The sequence below is a fragment of the Pteropus vampyrus genome, unplaced genomic scaffold (genome assembly GCF_000151845.1).
Source record: "Pteropus vampyrus isolate Shadow unplaced genomic scaffold, Pvam_2.0 Scaffold11, whole genome shotgun sequence".
NCBI classification, from domain to species: Eukaryota; Metazoa; Chordata; class Mammalia; order Chiroptera; family Pteropodidae; genus Pteropus; species Pteropus vampyrus.
The window spans coordinates 5,163,679-5,170,583 of NW_011888792.1; positions in this window are offsets into that span (position 1 = coordinate 5,163,679).

Below are 6,905 nucleotides of genomic sequence, written 5' to 3' on the forward strand. Positions count from 1 at the left end.
TTAAATGACAGAATTCAGGATGGTACTTCTGAAAAAAAATTCAATGAGATCTGAAACAAATCATATTAACAATTTCAAGAATTGAAAAAACAACTAGATGAGTAGAATGTATTCTTTAGCAAGGAGATCTAAGCCCTCAAAAAGAACCAAATAGACCTTCTGGAGACAAAGAACACACCGCAAGAGTTGACAAATGAAATAGCAAGCTTGGGAAATAGAGTTGACCAAATAGAGGAAAGGATCAGTGATATCGAAGACAGAAATCTAGAAATAAATCAGAAGGAAGAAGAGAGAAACAGAAGAATGAAAAATAATGAAAGAGAAATACAAGAACTAGCTGATACCATCAGGAGAGGAAACAAGAATAATGGGAATTCTTGAAGGGGAGGAAAAGGAGCGGGATTAGAGAGTATTTTCAGAAAATAGTGGATGAGAATTTCCCAAATCTAAGGAATGAGCTGGAGCTTTGAATTCAAGAAGTCAATAGAACACCCAATTATCTCAACTCAAAAAAGCCTTCGCCAAGACACATTGTATTAAAATTATAAAAAATCAATGACAAAGACAGAATTCTCAGGGTGGCCAGGGAAAAGAAGATGGCAACCTATGAAGGAAAACCCATTAGATTATCGTCAGACTTCTCAGCACAAACTTTACAAGCCAGAAAGGAGTGGAATCAAATATTCAAACTATTAAATGAAAGGAACTACCAGCTAAGAATAATGTATCCAGCTAAGCTCTCCTTTAGAATGAAGGAGAAATTAAGACCTTTCCAGACATACAAAAAATTGAGGGAATTCTCCAATATGAGACCTGCACTACAGGAAATATTGAAAGGGGTTGGCTCACCTAAAACAAAATGACAAAACAAACAAACAAACAAACAAAAAACCATAATTAGGAGTAACGTGACTAGCAGGCCGATAAAAGCAGAGGAGTACAACTCTTTCTAAAAACAGGGCATTATAAGTTTAAAAAAAGAAGAGATTTGCTATAGCAAGATAGTAATGAACATTAAGCATACATGGGGACAAATTGATACGACAATGACTGAAAAGGAGAGGATTCGAATATATAAATTCGCAAAAGGGAATGGAGATGAGGTGTGAACAGAAGAAAATGGACGACTGTATATATATAACTATCCTTTACATATTCATAATGGTAACTACATGCAAAAGATTTGGAACCGAAGTATATAAAATAAAACAAGAAGGACCAGAGGGAAAACCCACCAAAACCAACCAAACTGAAGAAAACAGAAACACAAAGACAGGGAAGCAATGGAAACAACGAGCTATCAGAAAGCAAAAGATAAAATGGATATAAGAAAACCTCATATTTTGATAATCACCCTAAATGTAAATGGACTGAACTCACCAATAAAAAGGCACAGAGTGGATCAAAAAACAAAAGCCAACCATATGCTTCTTCCAGGAGACAAATGAGTTTCATCCCAAGGTCACAGAGATGGTTCACCATATGCATATTGATTAATGTGATATACCACATAAACAAATTAAAAAATAAGAATCATATGATCATATCAATAGATGCACAAAAAGCCTTCAACAAGATATAGCACCCATTTATGATCAAAACATTGTAAAAAATTGGTATAGAAGGAAAACATCTTAACATAATAAAGGCCATATATGACAAGCCCTCAGCCAACATTATACTTAATGATGAAAAACTAAAAACCTTCCCTCTAAGATCAGGAACAAGACAAGGCTGTCCACTATCACCACTGTTATTCAATATAGCATTGGAGGTCCTAGAGAGTGCAATCAGGCAAGAGAAAGATATAAAAGGCATCCAAATAGGAAACAAAGAAGTCAAACTGTCACTATTTGCGGATGACATGATTCTCTATATAGAAAACGCTAAAGACTCCATAAGAACACTGCTAGAAACAATAAGCAAATACAATAAAGTTTCTGGATACAAAATCAATGTTCAAAAATCCACAGTGTTCCTATACTCTAATAACAAAGTGTCAGAAAAAGAAGTTGAAAAAATAATTCCTTTTGCAATTGTAACAAAAAGAATAAAATACCTAGGAATAAATCTAATGAAACATGTGAAAGACATATATAATGAAAACTATAAGACCCTATTAATAGAAATCGAAGAAAATACAAAGAAATGGAAAGATATTCCAAGTTCTTGGATTGGAAAAATCACCATAGTTAAAATGACCTTATTCTCTAAAGCATTATACAGATTTAATGCAATCCCCATCAAAATCCTATTGGCATTTTTTAAAGAAATAGAACAAAAATCATCAGATTTGTATGGAAGCACAAAAAATCCCGAATTGCCAAAGGCATTCTGAGAAAAAAGAACAAGGCTGGAGGCATCACTCTGCCTGACTTCAAATTATACTACAAAACGACAGTAATCAAAATGGCATGGTATTGGCAGAAAAACAGACACATGGACCAGTGGAACAGAATTGAGAGTCCAGAAGTAAACCCATATTTATATGGGCAAATAATTTTCAACAAAAAGCCAAAAGCATACAGTGGAGAAAGGAAAGCCTCTTCAATAAATGATGCTGGGAAACCTGGAAAGCCACATGCAAAAGAATGAAACTAAATTGTTGTCTATCACTACACACCAAAATTAACTCAAAATGTATTAAGGCCTTGAATATAAGATCTGAAACAATAAAATGCATAGAAGAAAATAGGAAGTCAACTCAAGGACCTTGAACTTAAAGAAGATTTTATGAACCTCTGTTACACTATTTTATTACACCTGATACTTCTATATATTTAAAGAGGAGAGGGAATTAAAAGCAAAAATAAATGAATGGGACTACATCAAACTAAAAAGCTTCTGCTCAGCAAAAACAACTATCAACAAGGTAAAGAGACAACCATCCGAATGTGAAAATATATTTGCAAGCAACACCTCCAATAAGGGCCTGATATCCAATATATACAAGGAACTCATATGACTCAATAACAACAACAACAAAAAAACAAATGATCCAATAAAAAAAATTGGCAGAGGATCTGAACAGACACTTCTCCCTAGAGAATATACAAATGGCCAACAAATATATGAAAAGATGCTCAAAATCGCTATCTATTAGGGAAATGCAAATCAAAACCACAATGAGATAGCATCTCACACCTGTTAGAATGGCTATAATCAACAGAACAAGTAATTACAAATGTTGGAGAGGATGTGGAGAAATAGGAAACCTCATACACTGCTGGTGGAACTGCAAATTGGTACAGCCACTATAGAAAACAGTATGGAGGTTCCTCAAAAAGCTAAGAACAGATCTACCATATGACCCATCAATCCCTCTACTGGGTATTTACCCCAAAGACTTGAAAACCCATATCCAAAAAGATATTTGCACACCGATATTCATAGCAGCATTATTCATAGTGGCCAGGACATGGAAGCAACTGAAGTGTCCTTCGATAGATGACTGGCTAAAGAAGCTGTGGTACATATATACAATGGAATATTACTCAGCCATAAGAAGAGATGAAATACTGCCATTTGCAACAACATGGATGGACCTTAAGATAATTATACTAAGTGAAATAAACCAGACAGAAAAGGTTGAAAATCACATGATATCACTTATATGTGAAATATAAACCTAAAAGCAACAAAGGAACAGGACAAACAGAGACTCATGAACATGGACAATGGACTAGTGGTTTCTAGTGGGGAGGGGGGCGGGAGGAAGGGGAAAACAAAAAAAATAAAATGTGAAAAGTGAAATTTTTTTAAAAAAGGAAACAAGTATTTTGTGCAGATAATGGAATGACTAAATGTTAGTTGTACTATTTGAGAATTCTATTGAATGGATTGCTTAAGATAACTCTCAGAATTTTTAATTTCATTTATCAGTTACAAAGGGATGAAGTTTACATTCTGTAAGACTTTTATTACTATCTATATTTATCTCTGTAAACGAAAGAAAATGATGGAAAATAATCAGTAAAAATGCACTTGCATCCTATACCACTTTGTTTTAAAAACACAATGAAATTTGTGGCCACAAAAAAGAATGAATCTGTGGAGACCTCACCTATTACATTGTTAAATTTTAATATATAAATTTATTAAAATATGTATCTTGGTCACGGTCATATTAGTTATAAAAGATATTCTTTTTATTCAGCTTTTATGTTCTAAAGATCAATATAATATTTCATCATATTCAGGAAAAACACTGAATTCAGGTTTGAATACAAACATAACTCAATTTTATTCCTACTCTACTACAGTAAAACATTAATAGTAATAACTGCCTTACCTTCCTTAGGGTTTTGGCTTCTTTCTTTATCTTGTGTAAATTTACCTGAAAATAACTCAAATTTATAAAATATCGAGAACTGAAAATGTCATACTAAAGTTATTATGTCAAACATGATCTCAGCCTTCATCTAGTTTATCGTCTTATATAAAGACATAAAAGTGTCAGGTGCTATAAAATAGTGTAACAGAGGCTCAATCTAGATTAGAGCTTAGGGGAAAAAAGGAAAGGATGGGACAGGAAGAAATGACAAAGTCCTTTCTGAGGAAGTGACTTCAATGGTCAGATTTGAAGTAGGGATGTAAGTAAGCCAAATTAAGGCATACGTTGAAGAATACTACAGTTAACAGAAATAGTGAGGATAGTAAACGACAATAAAAACAAACAAACCTCAATTTCTAGTAGAGAAGGCTAGAAGGCATTTTAAAGTCACTATATCAGAAAATAAATGTTGGTTACACATGGTGATGGAAAGTTTTGGGCATATGGATTGTGACTAAAGCCATAATTTCGAAATTGCAGAGATTTTTGAAGGAGAATATGGCAAGATACATGTTATGTGATTTCTGACCTTAATCATCCTATAGAAAAGTTGGAGACAAATAGAAATGTCTAAAGGATTTGAAAGAAGCCCAGGAAAATGTGATCTTACTCAGGCCAAATAAAGAAATGCCATCTACAGCATTAAATATTTATGAGAGTTTAATTAATATAAAGATCAAGCAATATTATTAGTAGTCATTAACTAATAGGGTATCATATTTGTTTACCAAATGCATATAAAATACTAGGCAGACAGGCATAAACATGATAAAAATTTTTAACCCTTGATTATTGAGAATATGGGTGAAATTTTTCTTCTTTCTAACTCTCTGTATTTAAATTTTCTATATCTATCATGTGATGAATCTAAATTTACTGTTTTTAAAACTGTTTAGATATAATCCTAATTTGCTTTATATTATAAAGGAAAGATATTTTAAAGTGGCCTACTTTAGCATATTTAGTAAGATCAACCAATAAAAAGTTATTAGTGTTTTTAGGCAGTTACCAAGGAATTGCTCATTTTAAACAAGTTATAGGCAAAAAAAAAAAAAAAAAGAATACAAAAATAGAATCAGCATAGTTGAATATTTATAAGTGTTTATTAAATGAGAACCAAAAAAGGTAATGTTCAATTATTTTTTGAAAAAAAAAATAAATATTAAGAAAGAGATTAAGTAAGTAAAATGCAAGAGAGTGGAGAGAAGGGGCAAAAAGGATTTTAGGACTACGTTCATAAGTATGTCCAGCAAATGTTGTTAGGTTTTGCTGTCCTCTACCTTAGGGAGAAGTGAAAGCTATAATGCATCTTGGGGAGGGAGATAAGGGAGTCCCTTGGCACTTGGCACACTTGGACATTTTTTTCTTAGATAGGCCTTGCTGACTACAATAGGAAATACTATCTAATTTGTTTTCTTTGTTTTATAACATTAATGTTTTAGTGGCAACTAGGAACATACTGGTAAAAATTTTAACTCTTTAGTACCAATAGAATTTTAATACATAATCTTCATATATCCAACTACATTATTCAAATTACCAATAAATAAGTGAAAAAAGTAAAGGAATTATTTATTCTGAATATTATTAAATGACGGAAGGACACTAAATATATTTGAATTTTAAAAGGAAACATATTATTGTCTTAGTCGGTTAAAAGTTGCAAATTATTTCCAATTAAAAATGTTCTTATAAACTTTTCTCAAGATGGGTAGTGTTTCTCAAGATGCGTAATGTCAAAACTTTGGATCTGTGTCACAGCGTAATACCTTTTCATTTTAATTCTGTCATTGGAACAGTGGAATAGAAATTATTATAAAGCAGATCAGTTTGAACTATAACAAAAAGGTTTTGTTACTAAAACACCAGTAAGATCTTGAAAGTAGGTATTTGCTATAATGCAGTCTGACACTTTGATTGTAATCCTAATGGGCAGTCTTTCTTATGAATGATTAAAAACATGTGCAAAATCAATCAAAGAAATTATAGAACATCCCCAAAGTGAGACAAATCCATCAGGTTTCCAATTGAAGTTTCTTTTATATTAAAGAAGTTTCCTTCTTGGGAGTTGAACCGATATTGAACACAATTTGAGCGTTGTATTCACATATTCTTTAGATGATAAAATATGCTATGACATGTCAGAAAACAGAAACCATTACCAATTCTCTGGATATTTATAGTATTTTATCAAAACATAGAAAAAAAAAGTTCGACAGTCTTTTGTTGGCATTCTAAAGCAAGAATCACTGTTTTTGCTTCTTTATGGGTTGACTAATAAAGAATGAGAATATCTCATTGCAATTTATAAGATGGATTTTAAATAACATGAGTACAGCATTTTCTGGATGTGTATCATTTCTACCAACCACGATATTGCAATTTTATTTTCTACATACATCAATCCGTGATTTAGACATTAGAAAGTCTTTGATCAAAGTGACATAGTTAGCTGACATGGAACAATTCTGGTAGTTTAACTGTATTTAGTTTAGAATCTATGCTATTTTAGCTAATTAAAAGGCACAGATGTGAACTAGATTGTTTCTCATGTGATAAAAGCAAACAGATG